Source organism: Episyrphus balteatus, chromosome 2 (genome assembly GCF_945859705.1).
Source record: "Episyrphus balteatus chromosome 2, idEpiBalt1.1, whole genome shotgun sequence".
Lineage (NCBI taxonomy): Eukaryota > Metazoa > Arthropoda > Insecta > Diptera > Syrphidae > Episyrphus > Episyrphus balteatus.
Window position 1 is genome coordinate 80,807,709 of NC_079135.1, and position 16,202 is coordinate 80,823,910.

A 16,202-nucleotide genomic window follows, 5' to 3' on the forward strand; every position below is an offset into this window, starting at 1 on the left:
ATTTGATCGTAGAAAAATGCTGCTAAAAATAAAAAAAAATAAACAACTCTTGCACCAGATGGTAGCTAACTTACTTGCTTGACAAAAGGAGTAGAAAGCTTGTCTCCTCTTTAACTGCTGTTCGTCTCCCTTTTATGAATAGATTGCAAAATACACGACAAGTTTTTGATTTTGGTTGTGGTTATGGTTTTTATTTTTAGATGCATGTTAATATGTATAATCATTTTTCTTAAAATATGTATTTTAAATAATAAAAAATAGATAAAATAATAAAAGTTATTTAGTTTCTAGAATTTACTCCGGGAAAGATTTTTTATATCTAATACAAATAAAATTTTTATAAATAAAAATTTTGTTGTGCATTACGGTGAAGTCTTGGTAAAAATAAGACTGAGACTACAAATGATTTGTGAAATTCGGACATTGTTTGTCTGGTAGTTGCATTATTTTTTGTTGATGTTGTTGCAGACGCAGTTGGATTCGTTATCGCTGCTTATGTAAACAGAATTATCGTGAATTGAAGTTAATTTGTATCTTTTCTCAACTGGAGGCTGATTTTGGAAAGTTGATCTTGCATAACTTCTACATTGCGTCCACTGAATCGGTCACCAAATGCCTTGAAATTAAAAAGATACAAAATAAATAACTGAACCGAAGTGATTTTTACTTGCTTACTTTTGATAAGTCAACAGCGATGTAGGATCCAACATCGATACCAACTCCATCAGCTAAGGTTGCAGCTCCGGGGAATCCAAACGTTTTGATCATTTTGTTCAAATCTTTTAGATCAACACCCTAAAGAAGAAGCCTATAATTTTTTATTGCTTTTATTCACAAAATCAAGTTGTCTAATATCAATATCTTACCTGATAGCTTCTTAAAGCATAGTGCCTAAATTTCGAGTACTAGGTATGGAATCCGCAACCAACTGTTGGTGACAAAAATTTGCCTTTTTTCAATCCCGCAGCAACATTTGTAGCCGCTCCTGTGTCCTTCGTGGGTGTGTTATGATTTCCAGCAATTTCATCTTGCCCAGTGGCGAAAAATAATTCATACCAAAAACTTTGTGTGGTCGAAAGCTACCTGCGGCTATTTTTGTGATTGGAATTATATTTGTGTTGGTTGCAATGATATAATTCTTTGGCACAACAGCCTCCAACTCTTTGATAACTTTATATGTAATGGAATCACAAGATAGGGGTGGTTGTTGTGTTTAAGAAATGCAATGAAATCCTATATGGTTCGAACATGGCTCGTTCGTTGTGCGTCCATGAACTTCGTTCTCTTTCGATTTGAGCGATATGATGAATGATGGCCACTCCTTGAGCTACTCTAGCTCTCTTTGGATCTCAAGCATAAAATCATTATGCTGTGATTAAAAAAATCGTTGTCCAAAGTAACGCCGATGCAGCCATACATCGCAAATGTACAACGATGACTTCTGAGAAACTATCTCCAGATGCAACCAATAAGATGGAACAAAACAAGGTCTAATTCCATTTTTGTTGAATCACAATTCACAAATATAAAAAACTTTAATTTGTTCTCAAAATATTTTATGGAAATAAAAATTTTATCAAAACTCTAATAATTTGTGAGTTGTGACCTGCTCTGAAGCAGATCACAATTTTAACAATTTTTTTGAGGCTCACAAGTTGTGACCGCCGTATAGTTAGCAGCGAGTTTTCACGATTTTCAAAAATTTTGATGCAAATAATTAGGTGAGAATTAGGTGAAATTTGGTCAACGAATTTTAGAATTTGGTGAATCCTAGTTTAAAAGTTATTAACAATTTAAGGTTTGGCGTATAGTTAGCAAACGATAGTAACAAAAATAGGGTTTTTTGGTATCAATCGATCGGAAATCGCTTTGTGAAATTTGGTTAATCAATTTTAGAATTTGGTGAATCATAGTTTAATAAATAATTAACAAAATGTGAAAAAAATGACAGTTCTATAAACAATTACAATTTACACACATATTTAACGTTACGCGACGTAATGTTATGTAACGTAGTAAAATCTATCATACACGTACACAAAACCAACACACATGAAACAAAATCTGTCCCAAACAACGTCAACATTTTTGACAGCCCATAATTTATTTCACATTTTTTCCCGCGTTTCTTTCTATTTAAACAAACAAAAAAAAGAAAAGTTCTCGACAAACTTTTATGTACATCCTAAATATACCTATATCCCGGTCTGTAATTTTCTAAAAATATTTTTTGTTAATTATTTATTGTCCTTTTATGGGAAGTGCTAAAACCTACGGAACTTATCCATCGTTGGTTGTGTTAAATGCATTAAGGTGCTTCAGAAAAAAAGAGTCCAATAGACTTATGTTTGCAAGCCGCCACCATCAGTTTTTCTTTTTATTTATAAACAAATCTTAAGCATTTTCTTAAGGGAAAAACAAAAAAGGAAGAAGATTTTAAATGATGGCCAACAGAATCATTCAATTATACATATGTGCAAGCTATCCTAGACTTTATGCTGCAAGGGATGAGTGTAGTATTGCGACAAGGTTTAGTACGTCTTATGCTGATTGCAACATATATACTCTTGGTACAGATTCCAAGAATCTTAAATAACAAATAACATTTTATTATAGTGAGCGTATCAAGAAGATCCCAGGCTAAAGGAGATTAATATGAAAGTGCAACGAATCGAAAAATCAACAACGTGCTTAGTCTTAACACTAATCAAGCAATTTGATGATCAAAATCCACTCCGTCAGATGCTCTACATCGCTGACAATGTACCTAATTTCCATATGTTGTTCAAGATGCGCCCCTCTGATCTGATTTATAAAATCTAGTAGCCACATTCAAAGAATGTCAAACCTGCTGAAAATGCAGACGATATTCTTGAAGACCATGAGGAAAATCCACATGTTTTCTTTAAACGTTTACCCGAGGTTATTGGCGACATTTGGAAACGTATAACGTCAGTGTGGGCGTGTATACTGAAACAGTATTTGAAAGATATGTACGCCCTACAGGCTAAGAAGACGATTTATTTATATGTATGTACATATGTTCTTTATGATAAATGTAAAAGAATTTATTCTCTTTCAGTTTTTCAGTTTAAACAACTTATAAATAAGTTTGATCCAGATGATGCATATCTGCTCTTGATAAAGAAAAAAAATAAACATGATCAAGCTGGTGAGAGTAGTATAGGAGCAAGAGCGGGCAGTGCGACAACGCCACATGTAAATAGTGTTAATCATACGATGGTTTCAAGACCATCCCAAAGCAAGGTTAGTCAAAGAATGCAACAAAAAATTCTTTCCTATAATCTTTCCTATTTTCTATTCCTTCTGACTTGTGCCGTGCAGCATGCATTTAAAAGTTATAAAGGTCCTACAAGCATATAGTCAAAATTATTATTGTTAATGCTCCTGGAGTCAGGTGCTTCTATTAATAAAGTACCTACAAAAATTTAATATTATTTTCAAATGCAAAGTTTTCAACATTTTAATTCTTATATTTGACAAAAATGTTTGTCAGATCTATGCTTAAACTAATCAAAATTGCACCTCCTTGCTAGCATGCCTTCATTACACGGCCAGTAAAACCCAGATTCGTGAAAACAGTCAAATAATTATGTTCTTTGTTCTGACAATTTTGTTACATATGTATTATGTTTCTCTTGAAACTGTTCTGCTGTGTTATAATTTTTTTAGCGTGTCTAATGCAAAATTATGCCAATTACTTGTGTATATGTATGTCTGTCTTCAAATGGGTAGGATTTTGCTATCGGGTTTCAACTACCTTTTTTGTGATCTACAAGTTTCATCAGACAGAATCGGATAACAATGTTTTCTTGTGTGAATATTATTTTTTTTTTTGTTTATATAGAATCTTGCAATCTATTTTAAAGTATAGCACTACCACAAAATTTGTTAACCAAAATGTAGGCTTACATGTACGATGTACCTACCTAAACCCAAATATACAATTATTGTCTTTGGAATCGATATCTTAAGATATAAAAAATAGTAAACAAAAACAATACCGTCCCATTGTAGCACTTTGCTTTTATTTACCCCTAAAAAATGTTATAATTGTTTTAATACAATTTTTTTTTTTTTCAGAGAATCGTTGGATAGTAGCAGTGGAAAAATTGCACCCAGCATAGGCTTTGGAACGCCAACATTACAGAACAAATGAATCAGAAACAACTATTGGAAAATTGACCCAATGAATAATAATAATAATAATTAGTTTTTAACAAGTCTTGTTATTTAATTAAACAATTTCGCTTAAAATTGATAAACAAAAAACAATTTTGAAGAACATAGATACCTTTTGTTTTGATCTGGATTTGTTTTTATCTCAAAACTGTTCTTACTTTGGTTCGATATATAAATATATTTATCAATATATAAATGTTCAATAAATCAATAGTACCTATAATAGTATCTGGTTAGTAATGAAAATGACTTTTTTTAAGTTTTGAGAATCACTTTGAAAATTAACACCACACAAACTAACAAGTTATTCTTTAGAAATCTCGAATAAACATTATTATTTAATGTTATCACAAAAGCAAAATTTCTTGAACAATATATTTTTTTCGTACTATACAAATAAATTAATAATTTTTTTTTGTTTTTTTTTTTTTTTTTTAATTGAAATTTTTGAAAATAAGTATGTTCTTAGTTGCAAGTTAGGTTAGTACAAAATTAATTGCGTACTTCCTCCTACAGTTCAAGGCTATAAAAAACCTAATTAAAGAACTGAATTTAATCAAAATCTTAAGATCGGGAATATTTGAATGAATCAAAAATGTTATATTGGAGTTATTCAAAACAAGCATTTAAGTAAATTATTTCTCCGTATTTCAAGAAAACCAGTTTGTTAGCCTCTGTAGCCGCGTTTCTTCATGCATGCATTTCGCACGTTGAGAAAGATAGTGTCGCAATTCAAAAAGTGATTTTGAATATGGTTTTCTTATTTACTTCGGCTGAAAAATCGTTATTTTTGAGTTGTGTCACTATGCTTCTGAACGTAAGATAAGGCAGTATTTATATTTGAATCAGAGATTTTTTGGCAGATCCAATGATCTTTTGTGGCAAATTGGCCAAGAGATTTATTTTTATTCGTAATACTATGTTTCCACCTACGCTAAATCCGAGATTTAGCTAAGTAGATTTAGAATAAATCTCGAGATTTATTTTAAATCTACTTCGCTCAACCTCAGATTTGGGTCCAGCTACCCTAAATCTAAGTTTTCACCTACTTTCAATCCGAGATTTAGAACAAAACTCGAGATTTATGCTAAATCTACTTAGCTAAATATCGGATTCAGGGTAAGTGGAAACGTAGTATAAGTAACTGTGTGTGGACGATTTTTTTAAACATATAAAAGTCATGTAAGAGTTTCGTGTGCAAATAGGTGTAAATCTCGATAAAAAAGGCAATGAGTATTTTATATAATGGGTTTGAAAGAACTTTAATGGTTTATAACATCGCTAATAACAATTTCCGCTAAAAGAAAGATTTTGTGTTTACATCAATAAAATTGAACTTTCCAAAATGGCATTTAATACATATCTATTTTTATCAAAAATGCGTTTGTATACAATATGAGTTTCTTTGTTTTCTTAACGGGCTTTTTTGTTTATAATTAAAGAAAATCGTTTTAAGCATTTTTGTAAATAAATAATATTCAAAAAGTAAAGAAAAATGATTTAAATAAAGAAAATCTATCTCCGTTTTCATAAACAAATTAATCCCCATCTTAACAGTTGGAATATCCATTGATAATAGTAGTAGATATTTCTATTGTTTCATTTTAAATTTCTTGATTCGAAAAAAAGTGTATGTGTATCCTTATGCTACTGATGAGCACCTCGCTTAATATTTTAAATTTCGTTCAGTCCACTGAACTGAAATTTCAGAAATTGGGACATGTGACAGGTGTTTGTATGTATCAAAAATCCTTACGTTACGCGTTTCAAAAAAGATCTGTTTCCTTTAACTATTTGCATTTTAGACAAAATTTTTCTCCTTTGTTACATTATTTAATTTAAATTGTTAATAAAATAAAAGGTATAGCACACCAAGTTCTGTAAAGCTACAAAACTGCTAATACATAATTTCTAAACATTAGGTTCAAGTTTCAGAATTTGGTGAATCATATTTTTTTTAGTTATCAACACTTAAACCAAAAGAATACACTAAAAAATGAGTCGCGACAAAAGAAAATCGCATTTATTTAGGAATTATGATTCACCAAATTATGATTTATGTACCAAAATGTTTTTGAACGTTTTCTGAACAAACGTTATAAATTTCAGAATTTGGTGAATCATACTTTTTGAATTACCTTCTTCGAAAGTTCAAAATTATTCGCAGACACTTGCGAAAAAAATACAAAAGCCCATATAACTCTTGGACTAAGATTCACCAAATTATGATTTATGTACCAAAATGTTTTTGAACGTTTTCTGAACAAATGTTATAAATTTCAGAATTTGGTGAATCATACTTTTTGAATTACCTTCTTCGAAAGTTCAAAATTATTCGCAGACACTTGCGAAAAAAATACAAAAGCCCATATAACTCTTGAACTAAGGTTCACCAAATTATGATTTATGTACCAAAATGTTCTTGAACGCTTTCTGAACAAACGTTATAAATTTCAGAATTTGGTGAATCATACTTTTTGAATTACCTTCTTCGAAAGTTCAAAATTATTCGCAGACACTTGCGAAAAAAATACAAAAGCCCATATAACTCTTGAACTAAGATTCACCAAATTATGATTTATGTACCAAAATGTTTTTGAACGTTTTCTGAACAAATGTTATAAATTTCAGAATTTGGTAAATCATACTTTTTGAACTTCTTCGAAAGTTCAAAATTATTCGCAGACACTTGCGAAAAAAATACAAAAGCCCATATAACTCTTGAACTAAGATTCACCAAATTATGATTTATGTACCAAAATGTTTTTGAACGTTTTCTGAACAAATGTTATAAATTTCAGAATTTGGTGAATCATACTTTTTGAATTACCTTCTTCGAAAGTTCAAAATTATTCGCAGACACTTGCGAAAAAAATACAAAAGCCCATATAACTCTTGAACTAAGATTCACCAAATTATGATTTATGTACCAAAATGTTTTTGAACGTTTTCTGAACAAACGTTATAAATTTCAGAATTTGGTGAATCATACTTTTTGAATTACCTTCTTCGAAAGTTCAAAATTATTCGCAGACACTTGCGAAAAAAATACAAAAGCCCATATAACTCTTGAACTAAGATTCACCAAATTATGATTTATGTACCAAAATGTTTTTGAACGTTTTCTGAACAAATGTTATAAATTTCAGAATTTGGTGAATCATACTTTTTGAATTACCTTCTTCGAAAGTTCAAAATTATTCGCAGACACTTGCGAAAAAAATACAAAAGCCCATATAACTCTTGAACTAAGGTTCACCAAATTATGATTTATGTACCAAAATGTTTTTGAACGTTTTCTGAACAAACGTTATAAATTTCAGAATTTGGTGAATCATACTTTTTGAATTACCTTCTTCGAAAGTTCAAAATTATTCGCAGACACTTGCGAAAAAAATACAAAAGCCCATATAACTCTTGAACTAAGATTCACCAAATTATGATTTATGTACCAAAATGTTTTTGAACGTTTTCTGAACAAATGTTATAAATTTCAGAATTTGGTGAAGCATACTTTTTGAATTACCTTCTTCGAAAGCTCAAAATTATTCGCAGACACTTGCGAAAAAAATACAAAAGCCCATATAACTCTTGAACTAAGATTCACCAAATTATGATTTATGTACCAAAATGTTTTTGAACGTTTTCTGAACAAATGTTATAAATTTCAGAATTTGGTAAATCATACTTTTTGAATTACCTTCTTCGAAAGTTCAAAATTATTCGCAGACACTTGCGAAAAAAATACAAAAGCCCATATAACTCCTGAACTAAGATTCACCAAATTATGATTTATGTACCAAAATGTTCTTGAACGTTTTCTGAACAAACTTTATAAATTTCAGAATTTGGTGAATCATACTTTTTGAATTACCTTCTTCGAAAGTTCAAAATTATTCGCAGACACTTGCGAAAAAAATACAAAAGCCCATATAACTCTTGAACTAAGGTTCACCAAATTATGATTTATGTACCAAAATGTTCTTGAACGTTTTCTGAACAAATGTTATAAATTTCAGAATTTGGTGAATCATACTTTTTGAATTACCTTCTTCGAAAGTTCAAAATTATTCGCAGACACTTGCGAAAAAAATACAAAAGCCCATATAACTCTTGAACTAAGGTTCCCCAAATTATGATTTATGTACCAAAATGTTCTTGAACGTTTTCTGAACAAATGTTATAAATTTCAGAATTTGGTGAATCATACTTTTTGAATTACCTTCTTCGAAATTTCAAAATTATTCGCAGACACTTGCGAAAAAAATACAAAAGCCCATATAACTCTTGAACTAAGATTCACCAAATTATGATTTATGTACCAAAATGTTCTTGAACGCTTTCTGAACAAACTTTATAAATTTCAGAATTTGGTGAATCATACTTTTTGAATTACCTTCTTCGAAAGTTCAAAATTATTCGCAGACACTTGCGAAAAAAATACAAAAGCCCATATAACTCTTGAACTAAGATTCACCAAATTATGATTTATGTACCAAAATGTTTTTGAACGTTTTCTGAACAAATGTTATAAATTTCAGAATTTGGTAAATCATACTTTTTGAATTACCTTCTTCGAAAGTTCAAAATTATTCACAGACAGTTGCGAAAGTGTTTGCGAATAATTTTGAACTTTCGAAGAAGGTAATTCAAAAAGTATGATTCACCAAATTCTGAAACTTATAACGTTTGTTCAGAAAACGTTCAAAAACATTTTGGTCCATAAATCATAATTTGGTGAATCTTAGTTCAAGAGTTATATGGGCTTTTGTATTTTTTTCGCAAGTGTCTGCGAATAATTTTGAACTTTCGAAGAAGGTAATTCAAAAAGTATGATTCACCAAATCCTGAAATTTATAACGTTTGTTCAGAAAGCGTTCAAGAACATTTTGGTACATAAATCATAATTTGGTGAATCTTAGTTCAAGAGTTATATGGGCTTTTGTATTTTTTTCGCAAGTGTCTGCGAATAATTTTGAACTTTCGAAGAAGGTAATTCAAAAAGTATGATTCACCAAATTCTGAAATTTATAACGTTTGTTCAGAAAACGTTCAAAAACATTTTGGTACATAAATCATAATTTGGTGAACCTTAGTTCAAGAGTTATATGGGCTTTTGTATTTTTTTCGCAAGTGTCTGCGAATAATTTTGAACTTTCGAAGAAGGTAATTCAAAAAGTATGATTCACCAAATTCTGAAATTTATAACATTTGTTCAGAAAACGTTCAAGAACATTTTGGTACATAAATCATAATTTGGTGAACCTTAGTTCAAGAGTTATATGGGCTTTTGTATTTTTTTCGCAAGTGTCTGCGAATAATTTTGAACTTTCGAAGAAGGTAATTCAAAAAGTATGATTCACCAAATTCTGAAATTTATAACGTTTGTTCAGAAAACGTTCAAGAACATTTTGGTACATAAATCATAATTTGGTGAATCTTAGTTCAAGAGTTATATGGGCTTTTGTATTTTTTTCGCAAGTGTCTGCGAATAATTTTGAACTTTCGAAGAAGGTAATTCAAAAAGTATGATTCACCAAATTCTGAAATTTATAACGTTTGTTCAGAAAACGTTCAAGAACATTTTGGTACATAAATCATAATTTGGTGAATCTTAGTTCAAGAGTTATATGGGCTTTTGTATTTTTTTCGCAAGTGTCTGCGAATAATTTTGAACTTTCGAAGAAGGTAATTCAAAAAGTATGATTCACCAAATTCTGAAATTTATAACGTTTGTTCAGAAAACGTTCAAAAACATTTTGGTACATAAATCATAATTTGGTGAACCTTAGTTCAAGAGTTATATGGGCTTTTGTATTTTTTTCGCAAGTGTCTGCGAATAATTTTGAACTTTCGAAGAAGGTAATTCAAAAAGTATGATTCACCAAATTCTGAAATTTATAACATTTGTTCAGAAAACGTTCAAAAACATTTTGGTACATAAATCATAATTTGGTGAATCTTAGTTCAAGAGTTATATGGGCTTTTGTATTTTTTTCGCAAGTGTCTGCGAATAATTTTGAACTTTCGAAGAAGGTAATTCAAAAAGTATGATTCACCAAATTCTGAAATTTATAACGTTTGTTCAGAAAACGTTCAAAAACATTTTGGTACATAAATCATAATTTGGTGAACCTTAGTTCAAGAGTTATATGGGCTTTTGTATTTTTTTCGCAAGTGTCTGCGAATAATTTTGAACTTTCGAAGAAGGTAATTCAAAAAGTATGATTCACCAAATTCTGAAATTTATAACATTTGTTCAGAAAACGTTCAAGAACATTTTGGTACATAAATCATAATTTGGTGAACCTTAGTTCAAGAGTTATATGGGCTTTTGTATTTTTTTCGCAAGTGTCTGCGAATAATTTTGAACTTTCGAAGAAGGTAATTCAAAAAGTATGATTCACCAAATTCTGAAATTTATAACGTTTGTTCAGAAAACGTTCAAAAACATTTTGGTACATAAATCATAATTTGGTGAACCTTAGTTCAAGATTTATATGGGCTTTTGTAATTTTTTCGCAAGTGTCTGCGAATAATTTTGAACTTTCGAAGAAGGTAATTCAAAAAGTATGATTCACCAAATTCTGAAATTTATAACGTTTGTTCAGAAAACGTTCAAGAACATTTTGGTACATAAATCATAATTTGGTGAATCTTAGTTCAAGAGTTATATGGGCTTTTGTATTTTTTTCGCAAGTGTCTGCGAATAATTTTGAACTTTCGAAGAAGGTAATTCAAAAAGTATGATTCACCAAATTCTGAAATTTATAACGTTTGTTCAGAAAACGTTCAAAAACATTTTGGTACATAAATCATAATTTGGTGAATCATAATTCCTAAATAAATGCGATTTTCTTTTGTCGCGACTCATTTTTTAGTGTATTCTTTTGGTTTAAGTGTTGATAACTAAAAAAAATATGATTCACCAAATTCTGAAACTTGAACCTAATGTTTAGAAATTATGTATTAGCAGTTTTGTAGCTTTACAGAACTTGGTGTGCTATACCTTTTATTTTATTAACAATTTAAATTAAATAATGTAACAAAGGAGAAAAATTTTGTCTAAAATGCAAATAGTTAAAGGAAACAGATCTTTTTTGAAACGCGTAACGTAAGGATTTTTGATACATACAAACACCTGTCACATGTCCCAATTTCTGAAATTTCAGTTCAGTGGACTGAACGAAATTTAAAATATTAAGCGAGGTGCTCATCAGTAGCATAAGGATACACATACACTTTTTTTCGAATCAAGAAATTTAAAATGAAACAATAGAAATATCTACTACTATTATCAATGGATATTCCAACTGTTAAGATGGGGATTAATTTGTTTATGAAAACGGAGATAGATTTTCTTTATTTAAATCATTTTTCTTTACTTTTTGAATATTATTTATTTACAAAAATGCTTAAAACGATTTTCTTTAATTATAAACAAAAAAGCCCGTTAAGAAAACAAAGAAACTCATATTGTATACAAACGCATTTTTGATAAAAATAGATATGTATTAAATGCCATTTTGGAAAGTTCAATTTTATTGATGTAAACACAAAATCTTTCTTTTAGCGGAAATTGTTATTAGCGATGTTATAAACCATTAAAGTTCTTTCAAACCCATTATATAAAATACTCATTGCCTTTTTTATCGAGATTTACACCTATTTGCACACGAAACTCTTACATGACTTTTATATGTTTAAAAAAATCGTCCACACACAGTTACTTATACTACGTTTCCACTTACCCTGAATCCGATATTTAGCTAAGTAGATTTAGCATAAATCTCGAGTTTTGTTCTAAATCTCGGATTGAAAGTAGGTGAAAACTTAGATTTAGGGTAGCTGGACCCAAATCTGAGGTTGAGCGAAGTAGATTTAAAATAAATCTCGAGATTTATTCTAAATCTACTTAGCTAAATCTCGGATTTAGCGTAGGTGGAAACATAGTATTACGAATAAAAATAAATCTCTTGGCCAATTTGCCACAAAAGATCATTGGATCTGCCAAAAAATCTCTGATTCAAATATAAATACTGCCTTATCTTACGTTCAGAAGCATAGTGACACAACTCAAAAATAACGATTTTTCAGCCGAAGTAAATAAGAAAACCATATTCAAAATCACTTTTTGAATTGCGACACTATCTTTCTCAACGTGCGAAATGCATGCATGAAGAAACGCGGCTACAGAGGCTAACAAACTGGTTTTCTTGAAATACGGAGAAATAATTTACTTAAATGCTTGTTTTGAATAACTCCAATATAACATTTTTGATTCATTCAAATATTCCCGATCTTAAGATTTTGATTAAATTCAGTTCTTTAATTAGGTTTTTTATAGCCTTGAACTGTAGGAGGAAGTACGCATTTAATTTTGTACTAACCTAACTTGCAACTAAGAACATACTTACTTATTTTCAAAAATTTCAATTTAAAAAAAAAAAAAAAAAAAAACAAAAAAAAATTATTAATTTATTTGTATAGTACGAAAAAAATATATTGTTCAAGAAATTTTGCTTTTGTGATAACATTAAATAATAATGTTTATTCGAGATTTCTAAAGAATAACTTGTTAGTTTGTGTGGTGTTAATTTTCAAAGTGATTCTCAAAACTTAAAAAAAGTCATTTTCATTACTAACCAGATACTATTATAGGTACTATTGATTTATTGAACATTTATATATTGATAAATATATTTATATATCGAACCAAAGTAAGAACAGTTTTGAGATAAAAACAAATCCAGATCAAAACAAAAGGTATCTATGTTCTTCAAAATTGTTTTTTGTTTATCAATTTTAAGCGAAATTGTTTAATTAAATAACAAGACTTGTTAAAAACTAATTATTATTATTATTATTCATTGGGTCAATTTTCCAATAGTTGTTTCTGATTCATTTGTTCTGTAATGTTGGCGTTCCAAAGCCTATGCTGGGTGCAATTTTTCCACTGCTACTATCCAACGATTCTCTGAAAAAAAAAAAAAATTGTATTAAAACAATTATAACATTTTTTAGGGGTAAATAAAAGCAAAGTGCTACAATGGGACGGTATTGTTTTTGTTTACTATTTTTTATATCTTAAGATATCGATTCCAAAGACAATAATTGTATATTTGGGTTTAGGTAGGTACATCGTACATGTAAGCCTACATTTTGGTTAACAAATTTTGTGGTAGTGCTATACTTTAAAATAGATTGCAAGATTCTATATAAACAAAAAAAAAAATAATATTCACACAAGAAAACATTGTTATCCGATTCTGTCTGATGAAACTTGTAGATCACAAAAAAGGTAGTTGAAACCCGATAGCAAAATCCTACCCATTTGAAGACAGACATACATATACACAAGTAATTGGCATAATTTTGCATTAGACACGCTAAAAAAATTATAACACAGCAGAACAGTTTCAAGAGAAACATAATACATATGTAACAAAATTGTCAGAACAAAGAACATAATTATTTGACTGTTTTCACGAATCTGGGTTTTACTGGCCGTGTAATGAAGGCATGCTAGCAAGGAGGTGCAATTTTGATTAGTTTAAGCATAGATCTGACAAACATTTTTGTCAAATATAAGAATTAAAATGTTGAAAACTTTGCATTTGAAAATAATATTAAATTTTTGTAGGTACTTTATTAATAGAAGCACCTGACTCCAGGAGCATTAACAATAATAATTTTGACTATATGCTTGTAGGACCTTTATAACTTTTAAATGCATGCTGCACGGCACAAGTCAGAAGGAATAGAAAATAGGAAAGATTATAGGAAAGAATTTTTTGTTGCATTCTTTGACTAACCTTGCTTTGGGATGGTCTTGAAACCATCGTATGATTAACACTATTTACATGTGGCGTTGTCGCACTGCCCGCTCTTGCTCCTATACTACTCTCACCAGCTTGATCATGTTTATTTTTTTTCTTTATCAAGAGCAGATATGCATCATCTGGATCAAACTTATTTATAAGTTGTTTAAACTGAAAAACTGAAAGAGAATAAATTCTTTTACATTTATCATAAAGAACATATGTACATACATATAAATAAATCGTCTTCTTAGCCTGTAGGGCGTACATATCTTTCAAATACTGTTTCAGTATACACGCCCACACTGACGTTATACGTTTCCAAATGTCGCCAATAACCTCGGGTAAACGTTTAAAGAAAACATGTGGATTTTCCTCATGGTCTTCAAGAATATCGTCTGCATTTTCAGCAGGTTTGACATTCTTTGAATGTGGCTACTAGATTTTATAAATCAGATCAGAGGGGCGCATCTTGAACAACATATGGAAATTAGGTACATTGTCAGCGATGTAGAGCATCTGACGGAGTGGATTTTGATCATCAAATTGCTTGATTAGTGTTAAGACTAAGCACGTTGTTGATTTTTCGATTCGTTGCACTTTCATATTAATCTCCTTTAGCCTGGGATCTTCTTGATACGCTCACTATAATAAAATGTTATTTGTTATTTAAGATTCTTGGAATCTGTACCAAGAGTATATATGTTGCAATCAGCATAAGACGTACTAAACCTTGTCGCAATACTACACTCATCCCTTGCAGCATAAAGTCTAGGATAGCTTGCACATATGTATAATTGAATGATTCTGTTGGCCATCATTTAAAATCTTCTTCCTTTTTTGTTTTTCCCTTAAGAAAATGCTTAAGATTTGTTTATAAATAAAAAGAAAAACTGATGGTGGCGGCTTGCAAACATAAGTCTATATTGGACTCTTTTTTTCTGAAGCACCTTAATGCATTTAACACAACCAACGATGGATAAGTTCCGTAGGTTTTAGCACTTCCCATAAAAGGACAATAAATAATTAACAAAAAATATTTTTAGAAAATTACAGACCGGGATATAGGTATATTTAGGATGTACATAAAAGTTTGTCGAGAACTTTTCTTTTTTTTGTTTGTTTAAATAGAAAGAAACGCGGGAAAAAATGTGAAATAAATTATGGGCTGTCAAAAATGTTGACGTTGTTTGGGACAGATTTTGTTTCATGTGTGTTGGTTTTGTGTACGTGTATGATAGATTTTACTACGTTACATAACATTACGTCGCGTAACGTTAAATATGTGTGTAAATTGTAATTGTTTATAGAACTGTCATTTTTTTCACATTTTGTTAATTATTTATTAAACTATGATTCACCAAATTCTAAAATTGATTAACCAAATTTCACAAAGCGATTTCCGATCGATTGATACCAAAAAACCCTATTTTTGTTACTATCGTTTGCTAACTATACGCCAAACCTTAAATTGTTAATAACTTTTAAACTAGGATTCACCAAATTCTAAAATTCGTTGACCAAATTTCACCTAATTCTCACCTAATTATTTGCATCAAAATTTTTAAAAATCGTGAAAACTCGCTGCTAACTATACGGCGGTCAAGTTGTGAGGTTACGCCAGAATTCCAAAAACCTCACAAAATCAATCTCACCACACCTTATGAGGTTCTTGTGACTGTGAGGTTTTCGTTAGAATACGAAAAAGTCACAAAATCGAGTTTAACTCGAGTTATGAGGTTATTGTGACTTGTGAGACATCAGTGAGGTTGCCCAGAATAGCCCTGTTAAAATCAAAAATAAAACAAAATTAATTTCGTTCAAGATTTTGTTAACGAAATTTTGTATGGAAAATTTCGTTTGGCTTAAGCTGCATACTAGGCTAAACGGCTTAAGCTCTGGTAAATCTGTGGTAAACGAACCGTCAAACGCATACAAAAGTGGAACATGATTGTGTACAATACTGTGTAGCCCACCGCACAGGATTTTTCAATCGATTGAAAAATCACCGTGTACCCGCAGGCACCCGACAAACAATTTTAGTTCTATAAAGCTTTACAGATGCAATTGGTGCTTCTGTAAAGCATTATAGAAGCAAAATTGTTAGTAGGGCACTATAGTGGCAAGAAACGTCTGATGCCGAAGTATAATTTTATTCAAATTAGAGTTTAAGTTAAG

General features: G+C 30.2%; 3 long non-coding RNA genes across 8 annotated transcripts; 1 reads left to right on the forward strand and 2 right to left on the reverse strand.

Moving 5' to 3' along the window:
• Positions 1 to 57: 57 nt before the first annotated feature.
• On the reverse strand, positions 58 to 15,808 carry LOC129910460 (uncharacterized). Of its 6 annotated transcripts, none has more exons than XR_008771514.1 (4): positions 15,685 to 15,808; positions 867 to 1,449; positions 676 to 808; positions 58 to 616 (listed from the first exon to the last, which is right to left on the reverse strand). It is a non-coding gene; the product is annotated as an uncharacterized LOC129910460 (long non-coding RNA). The 6 variants fall into 6 exon arrangements; XR_008771512.1 differs by having other exon boundaries at positions 867 to 1,533; XR_008771513.1 differs by having other exon boundaries at positions 15,680 to 15,808.
• Positions 3,018 to 4,266, forward strand: LOC129910458 (uncharacterized). Its single transcript, XR_008771507.1, has 3 exons — positions 3,018 to 3,030; positions 3,083 to 3,267; positions 4,105 to 4,266. It is a non-coding gene; the product is annotated as an uncharacterized LOC129910458 (long non-coding RNA).
• LOC129910459 (uncharacterized) lies at positions 13,019 to 14,268 on the reverse strand. The gene is made up of 3 exons (XR_008771508.1): positions 14,256 to 14,268; positions 14,019 to 14,203; positions 13,019 to 13,180 (listed from the first exon to the last, which is right to left on the reverse strand). It is a non-coding gene; the product is annotated as an uncharacterized LOC129910459 (long non-coding RNA).
• Positions 15,809 to 16,202: the final 394 nt, after the last annotated feature.